The sequence below is a fragment of the Lygodium microphyllum genome, chromosome 11, assembly GCF_053477565.2.
Source record: "Lygodium microphyllum isolate KBCC chromosome 11, Lygodium_microphyllum_v1.1.10, whole genome shotgun sequence".
NCBI classification, from domain to species: Eukaryota; Viridiplantae; Streptophyta; class Polypodiopsida; order Schizaeales; family Lygodiaceae; genus Lygodium; species Lygodium microphyllum.
Window position 1 is genome coordinate 116,964,613 of NC_141145.1, and position 9,690 is coordinate 116,974,302.

The window sequence follows — 9,690 nt, forward strand, 5'->3', positions numbered from 1 at the left end:
CTTTCTCTCCCTCTCTCATTTCCTCCCTCCTCCTCCCTCTCCCTCTCCCTCCCTCTTTCTCCCTCTTTCTCCCTCTCCCTCTTTCTCTCCCTCTCTCATTTCCTTCCCCTCCCCCTCCCTCTCCCTCTCCCTCTCCCTCTCTTTTTCTCCCTCTCCCTCTCTATCTCTCTTTCTCTCTCATTTCCTAAACAAGCAAAAAATAAAGTGATTTAAACATCCTCCAAGCAAAAGGGAGAGGGAGAGATACAATGCAATCTCCCTCTCTTTCTCTTTCTATCCCTCTCTCATTTCCTTCCCCTTCCTATCCCTCTCACTCTCTTTCTCTCTCATTTCCTCTCCTAAACAAGCAAAAAATAAAGTGATTCAAACATTAAACAAGCAAAAGGGAGAGGGAGGGAGAGAGAGAATGCACTCTCCCTCCTTCTCCCTCTCTTTTTCTTTCTCTCCCTCTCCTATTTCCTCCCCCTCCCTCTCCCTCTCCCTCTATTTCTCTTTCTCTTTCTTTCCCTTTCCCTCTCCCTCTCCCTCTCTTTCTCTCTTACTCTCTCGTTTCCTCTCCTAAACAAGCAAAGAAGAAAGTAATTTAAACATTAAACAAGCAAAAGGGAGAGAGAGAGAGAGAATGCACTCTCACTCTCTTTCTCTTTCTCTCCCTCTCTCTCCCTCTCCCTCTCCTTCTCTTTCTTTTCCTCTCCTAAATAAACAAAAGAGAACGATTTAAACCTTCAACAAGTAAAAGAAAGAGAGAGGGAGACTCACCAATGAGATATGGCGAGCGTGGGCGGCTTCTCTTTGCAACGAGGGCTCCTCCTCTCCTTCGCGAACAACGACGGTGGCGGTGGCGGTGGCGGCGGCGGCGGCAACAAGTCTCTTCCTCCTCTTCTTTGCAAATAGCGACGTCAATAGCGACGCCGATAAACGCCGTCGCTAATCGGCGTCGCTATTGCCCCAGTCCCTTGTAGTGGGGTTAGAACCAATATTATTTTATATTGAAAAGATAGCAGCAAGGAAAAATCACTGAGTGAGAGAGAGATTTACCTCTTACTGCAAATAAACTCTATAAGAAACAATAACAATTAGAACCAACATCAAGATCTATTGAAAATACAATAGAAGAGAGAAATAACATACAATGTGGAGAGAGAGAGAGAGAGAGAGAGAGAGAGAGAGAGAGAGAGAGAGATATATAAGCACCTACACCTCTTGCCCAAAATAAGCACCTACACCTCTTGTTCAAAATGACCTCTTCAACAAAACAACAATAAGAAATGACATCAAATCATACTAAAAAATAGCAAACAAGAGAAAACACAAAGAGAGATGGGCATTGTGTTTTGCCCAAAATCTAGAGTTGCAAGGAGAAGAAAGTGGAGAGGTAAGTAGAATGTTCAAAACCCTAACTCCTCTCACTAGAGAGCCTCAATGGAGACGAAAATTCACTAGAATGGAGAAGAGAGGGAAAATGATCTATTGCTCAACTTTTGGATCAAATTGATTATGCGAGAAAAAAAGTAAAGTTGTAAAATTTTCAAAAAAAGGGAAATAAAATACGAGGTGAGAGAAATTTAAATTTTATGTAATATTCATTCTTCCTTTTTTAAATCCTCCATTACCCCTTTTTAAAATAAAAAACCCAAGATTTGGAGAGAGAAGATTCATCCTCCATGGATATCAACTTCTAGCTTTCCTATTGGATAATCCAAAAGGCCCATTTATTAAACTATATTATTTTTAAGGGCCCATTTTTAGTCTAAATTTTTCCTAATGCTTTTCACCTATTATATTTGGTAAATTTTGATTCATTGTAGAAGCATCATTGCTTAACTCTTCAATAGCTCCTCTCTTTGTCCAATTGAAAGAGGATGCAAAGCTCTCTAAGAAGTCTTTAAATTTATGATACAATCATACATTCATGTAACTTGTCCATATTGGTGATATGTTTATGAAAGAGAGGGGGTTGATGTTGCTAAGTGGTTAAGTTTCAAGGTGTGGATACTCAAACAAGTTGTGAGTTCTCCTAGGTTTTATGCTACATTTGTGAAGGTTTGAGGTACCTCTTGGCCTTTTTTTCTCATGCATGTGATATACATTTGTTGAATTATAGTGCTTTTATGATACAAATTTTCTATGGGAGATCCGATCTTCTTGGATACCTTGTGTTTTCCTTTCATGCAAGCTTAATGGATATTTGCAATGATAAATACTTTTGAATCCCATGCATTTTTTCATTGGTGCTTGTTGATTTGGATGCCTCATGATGCATGAATTTCTTTTGATGGTTACATTGTGTTTTCTTTTAGACAACATGAAGCTATGGTGCTCAACAAGGAAATTTTTATGCGCATGGAGACAATAGAATACATTGAAGGCATATGTTATGCTTGCTTTCTTTGATGTCATGGTACTTTGGTGTTTTGATGATTCATGGGGTTGAGGTCTACAATGGGTAAATCATGTTCTTATTTACTTGATAAAAATTGAAATTTGTTGATGCTATGGGGTACGAGATCTTGAAAGAATCATCATGCTCTTCTCTTGATACTACTTATTGCTGTAATGATCATGTGCTATGGTTATTTCCTATCTACATGTGATGGATTTCTTTGATGGATTATTTTAACTGGTACCTTATGGGAAAATTGTTGGTAGGGTAGTGGTATTTGGGTAGGTCTTTGGGGTTGGTTTGTCTGTTTCATGCCTTGACCATGTGTAGCAGAGAGGGTTTTCTTTATCCACCATGCATGTGTCAAGATGTTACAGTTAACATAAGTGTGAGGTGCCTCTTCAATAACCCTAGTGGAATCCTCAAGCAATAGCCCAAAGTGTAATTTCCACATTCATCACCATAAATTTTCCCTTTGAGAAACAATGGACTCAATTAAGCACTAGAGTTTTGGTTCTAGTTCATAAGGGAAGTGATGGACCATTACCCCAATAACATCTAAGATCACTTTACAACTAATCAAAGTTGAGAGTGGCTAACATCACATGGTTTACAGTGAGTGGGGCTATTTTCAAACTCCCATGGACATTAGGACCATTACTTGTCCATACTCTGTTTCCTTGAAATAGTGTTAGTTGGGCTCTATCCAAGTAAAGGGGGTCACTTTCTAATAGCTCTATCTAAGTGTTGGAAAGCTACCTAACTAGGAAGTCCACCTAGCCATAGGTAATAATCATTGGAACAATAATCTCACATTTCTTTATGATTTTATTTTAATTTTATAAGCATTGCATGCTATCGAGATGCTATCACACTGTGAGACATCTAAGAGAAGCTTAATTTTAATTATCATGTTATATAAGGTCTCTAGTCACAAGCCTTTAACCAAAAGATAAACACATTGAAAGAAAAAATAAAGTTAATCGAAAGTAAATAAGAGTGGCCAAAATTTTCTCATCTAGGATGGGACCTTCTAATCTCAAAACACAAGGCCATATTTTATTGCACTCTTTTGATGGCCATAGGATATTTATGAGCTCAAAGACTTAATAAGGTCTCTTACACCTCTCAATCCATCCCACACCCACACCTCATAAGATGGAGATGCACATTCTGTAAGATGTGTTTCTAACATCCCTCAAGATACTCACAACTTGTTGATATAGGGTTCACAATGGTTATTTCCATGATATCCCTTCCGTGTATATTAATGGTCTCTTATATGTTAGTAGTGGTCTCTTGTATGCTATTGCTATGCCTCATTGGAGCCATAGATATGAGTCTTAAATATTCCTTTTTATGCTTATTAAAAACATTTATTATAGCACTTCATAGCTTCATCAAATATGTAGTATCTCACTAGATGCTTTTGATGAAAAGTCGACAATGTTTTTCTCATCCCAAAGGAGTGTAAAACCTTCCATGAGAACATAGGGTCTCGAGTAAGTGGGGAACTCATAAGATAAGTAAAAAAGTTTATGTTTGTTGAGTTATGAGATAAGATAAGTGAAGATGACTATGATGATGACAAGCAAACATGGTGCCATGGCATCGAGAAGGAGAGGAGTGGAGATGATCAAGACCAAAGAGGATGGAGGCATTTATTGCGAATATTAAAGCCCTTCCACCCTCCTCAGTGCATGATAGAAGCTACATTGGTTAATTTGCAAGGTATGAGAAGTGGCCCTGTAGAAGTCGTTTATAAAGAAAAAGGAAGGGGGGATAACATATCTCCCTCCCCTAAAACGTTTTCTTTCTTTTTGTAATATTAGGAGGGGATATTTGTATTAACTTTATCACCACTCATGCATTCTCCTAAAAACAAGCTCTATTGATACCCCATATTTTATCTTCTTGAGTGGCTCATGATACTTAAGGCTTCCTAAATCTAGTTTGCACTTGAGGAATCATTTTTTTGGCCTAGGTTGCTCTTGCTATCCATACTGATGAGCTTTGAAGTTTTAGAATAGGTAACGCTTCATGCTAAATACAATTGTGTTATTTATTACCCTTGTTTTTGTCATTTGGCATAATAGAGTGAGTAATTTTCCATGTTAAATGTAATTATGAAATCTCTTTCTCTTGGTTTCATTATTTGGCATCTCATTTAAATTTCTTGGGTTTTCTCTTATTCAAGTAGTTTGTTTAATTTCTACCATTTATGCTTATCTTTAGTAGTACAAGAGTTCACAAGCATTTCAACATTATATTTCTCTTTAATGGAAACTTGAGCTTGATGACACTTAAGTTTTAATAAAAATATCTCATAATTCCCATCATTGCATTAATAAAGAGTAACTCATAATTCCCATCATTACATTGAAGAGCACCCTGCCACGGCACAAATCGAACCACGAACCGGCTAGGTAGAGGCTGCAAATACATTGCTGGCCATGAAAACTTGCAAGAAAACTCCCCTTCTCACTATGAAACCATGCCCTCAAAACACACAAGAGGAAGGCACACAAGAAATTGAGAGAAATTCTTCCATCCTCACCCTCTTCCTCTCTTCCTCACTCTCCATAAGATCTTGCAAAGGAGCACAAGAGAGGAAAGCAAGAACAAGAAGGCAAGTGTTGTGCCAAAATGAGAGAGGGAGAAATGAACCGTGAGAAGAGAAGATAAAGGAAGAGAGAGGGTGTAGCCACCTCAACCTCCCACCTCCTCAAATCCCATGGCTGCAACCACCTCCTTTTCCTTTCTTGAATTATAAAATTCAAATTTGCATACATGGACTAAGGTCTAAGGACCTTTCAATTTTTAGCATGAGACAAAAGGGTTTGACCTTTCCTTTTCCTAGTAATATTTTATAGTGTGTCTCTTTTGGACTACACATTTTACATTGCTTCATATTTGATTTTTTACAAGAGAGTACAAAAGCAAAGTGTTAATTTACAAAGGATGTTTCCATGTTTAGCACATTTTTGTGCCTATGTTTGCAGTGATTTCCTGGTTGTCATTCCTCCCACGCTTAAGTGTGAAGCGTCCCCGCGAACAAATTCGAAGAAGAACCACGATCAGCACTTGAAAAAGTCATTGTCTTCAACTTCGGTCTTCATTTTCTTCTTGGATCTTTGAATTTCCATTGGATAAGGAGGGAAATAACACCAAAAACAAAAATACACAATTAGGACGTTGAGCTTAGGTTATAAAACACTCCAAACAAAACTCGAAAGATAGGGCTCTTCAACAATTTGTGCACAAAAGCAACATCACACTCAAGTTAGGTTGAAAGACAACCACACTGTGAAGCACAATAATAAACCCGAAAATATATAAAAATGAAGTTCATTCCTTACAAAGGATATGGTATTGAAGTTCTCCCACCCGATAAAATGTGTTTCGAAAAAGGAAAGGGAAGAGGTTTTATTAAAGATAAAACAAAAAGAACAAAAAATGATCTTGTGTGCTTGAGGGAGAACATAAAGATGATGCATGTGAATGAGCCTTAGAGAAAATTTTTTAAATAATTAAAGGTTAAAAATGGTTGGTTCATGGTATTCAGGGTTTGAAGAATTAAAAAGAAAGAATTGCAGAATAGGATAATGCCACCGTTGACGCCACGTGTAGGATGAGGAGGTGTGTGGACTAGATGGGACGTTGCTGGTTATCTTCATGAATCTTTCTTGCCCAAAATCTGCAGCTTAATTGTTTTCCCATCCAGTTCTACTCTATTAGCAAAAGCTTGAATAGATAATCATATTCAATGTTCATGGCAGCAGAACGCGTGCAGGATTCCAAAGAGCTCCCTCTCTCCAAATGGCGACAGACAAAACACACAAATAAACGGATAGGAATTCATCATTCTTTAGCGGCAGCAGGTGAAGGAAGGTAGCGAACACAAAGTCATCGTGAGAGGAAGACATGGCGCTGCGAGGGGTAGGTGGACGGGAGGGAGCACAGGAAGTCCAGGACTGGGGACGTGTCAGGCCCCCTATCGCATTAGTCCCCCACGAAGATGAAGGTGGACAGAAAGAAGGTCGGGGTGTCAAGGCGCAACTCCAGATTGCGCCATAGCCTGCGCAGCATAGCCATGGATGTCCCCCACGAAGACTGTCACCTCTTCTCCTTCTTCAATATTCTTCAACAATCTAAGTGTGGGAAGAATCGGAGGGGTAGGCATGGGTGTGTTGGAGGGGGGGGGAAAGAATAGTCGAGGCCAACAGCACACACAATAGAAGCCCATTGAATAGCCTCGTCGATCCTCTCTTTCATTCTCCTCTAGCATCTCAGCAAGATTGTCTTCATCCCTTGCTCCTTACCTCGAAATGCAGCAAAGAAAAATCATATTCCATGGCAAAAATGCACCTGCAAATCCTTTCTTCTTGCAAGTTCCATGACCACCTCTTTCCCGGCTAGTGCACCAAATGAAGAGCACCGTGCCATGGCACAAATCGAACCATGAACCGGCTAGGTAGAGGCTGCAAATACATTGCTGGCCATGAAAACCTGCAAGAAAACTCTCCTTCTCACCATGAAACCATGGCCTCAAAACACAAAGAGGAAGGCACACAAGAAATTGAGAGAAATTCTTCCATCCTCACCCTCTTCCTCTTCCTCGTTCTCCATAAGATCTTGCAAAGGAGCACAAGAGAGGAAAGCAAGAACAAGAAGGCAAGTGTTATGCCAAAATGAGAGAGAGAGAAATGAACCGTGAGAAGAGAAGATAAAGGAAGAGAGAGGGTGTAACCACCTCAACCTCCCACCTCCTCAAATCCCACGGCTGCAACCACCTCATTTTCCTTTCTTGAATTATAAAATTCAAATTTGCATACATGGACTAAGGTCTAAGGACCTTTCAATTTTTAGCATGAGACAAAAGGGTTTGACCTTTCCTTTTCCTAGCAATATTTTATAGTGTGTCTCTTTTGGACTACACATTTTACATTGCTTCATATTTGATTTTTTACAAGAGAGTACAAAAGCAAAGTGTTAATTTACAAAGGATGTTTCCATGTTTAGCACATTTTTGTGCCTATGTTTGCACTGATTTCCTGGTTATCATACATTAATAAATATTAACTCAATGGGTACATTACCTCCTTCCCCCTTAGATAAATCTAAATCCTCACCTTGAGAGAAACTAGGGGGTATTGCTTTTCTAGGGTGGCTTCATCTATGAGGTGGCTTCTTCTTTAGGATAGTTCTTTCATAATAGAAAATGCTCTCGTAAGTTTCAAGATATTAGGGTTTTATTCTTGTTTCAAGGATATTTTCTCTTGGATTTTAATGATTCCTTTGTCAAGTATCAAAATTCATTAATCATCTAGTACATGATCAATATTAGATATATAGGGTTTAAATAAGATTACATGAAATACATTGTGAACCTTGAGGCCATTAGGGTCAAAAAAATAAAACTAAAGGATCATTTCTTACTCCCTATATTAAGAAAAATCCAAAGAGTGTTTGCCACATATAAAATAATATGGTATTCTTGTCTCCTATATTTTGAAGATAGTAGAGTCCATTTCAAGGTTCTCTCCTTCTTTTTAGCTAAAATATCCAAAGTTTGACACATGTTTTGGTAGTTCCAATGATCCTATTTTACTTATGAAAGATGTTCAAACATGTGAGAAAGATGGGATTAAGTCAACATTTATATTTCTAAAAATGGGAGGATCTAACTTTAATATTCTTTTTGGCACCTATACTATTTTCATTTTTCTCCTTGTTGACCTTCTTTTTGACTTTCTTTCTCTACACATTATCTATGCTTTCTTTTTTCTTACATGGCATCCACAAGTGATTATTCTTATTCCATAAACTCTTGCATAATCTATAATAAAAGTGAAAATGGGAATTTGAAGCCTAAAACCTTTACCATAAAGGAATATCTTTCCATCAACAAGTTTTGAGTAGCAGCATGTGGTGAGCTTGAGGTGTGGTAGTTTTCATGCTATTTATAAATACTTTATATAGATTATCTATGCTAATTAGACTCTAGGTTTTTTTGTGAAGGTAAATTTTTTGTATATGATGCACAATATGTTCTCTCTCAAGAGCATGTATGGACCCATCAAATATTACCAAGCCTTTATCTCTAAATTGGGAGATTCTAGATAAAGCAACTATACATAGATTTAAACTTGAAATGTCCTAGGATATTCAAAATTCCATGACTCTTTCGAAGGATCTCAAGAAAAATATGCTTTTCATGGTTTATAATCCTATATATCTTTGTGGTTTGCTTCAAAACAATAAGTTTACAAAGAAAAAGGTCGCTAAGTAGAAATTTTTTTAAAGTTAACTTAGACAACATTATACGACTATTTTGGAACTCAAGAGAGTTGACCATAAGGGTGACTCTATATGATTCAATGCATTCCCTTAACCCTTTGTCTTATCTTAAAATATCTCTTAAAAATCTCTTGATATATGCTTTGATTATAGGAGATATAGACTTAGACTATATACCTAAGTTCCCTTAGATTTTGGTATAGATTACATCCCATTTAATCTTAAGGTGCAAGTTGTCTGACATGAAGAGGTAAATGAGGTCAATATTACTTTCCATTAGACACTTTGAGTAGATATTAAATTACGTAAGAGCCCTGTAAGAGATACCTTGGAGTTCCTTAATAATACAACTCCTAAATATACGTGCAAGTTCAATAGTACTACAATTAAAGAAGGTGTTGAAGGCTCTTTCTCTTGTTTAGGTTGTTTACTTTCCACTATTATAGATTTTTAACCATGAAAATGTGTGTGTGTGTGTGTGTGTGTGTGTGTGTGTGTGTGTGTGTGTGTGTGTGTGTGTGTGTGTGTGTGTGTGTGTGTGTGTGTGTGTGTGTGTGTGCGTGCTATTTGTTGTTGCTCATCGGCATTCTTGTGAAATCAAACGTTTGAAAAAGATATTGCTCAATATACACTCATAAGAAAAGTATTTGATTTACATTTCTAATAGGATTTCATTACATCATTTGGGATTCTATTATAGATTGGATGCTTTTTAATATTCAAATACATGTTACCACATGAAGGAGAAATAGAGATTAATGTTGCTCCCTAGTGAACTAAATATATAAAGAGATAGCTTAGAGTTTCTTAATAAAACCCCAATAAATCACAACTCTTGGATACAAGCTCAAGCTCAATGGTGCATAAAATTGGAACCTCTTGCTATTGCAATTTACTGACCATAACATACAAACATTTGAATGCTATCTCTTGTATATGTTATCTATCTCTTGTTGCTATTCTAATTTATCACTTAGGAGCATACAAGTAGGTGACAATTTCATCTC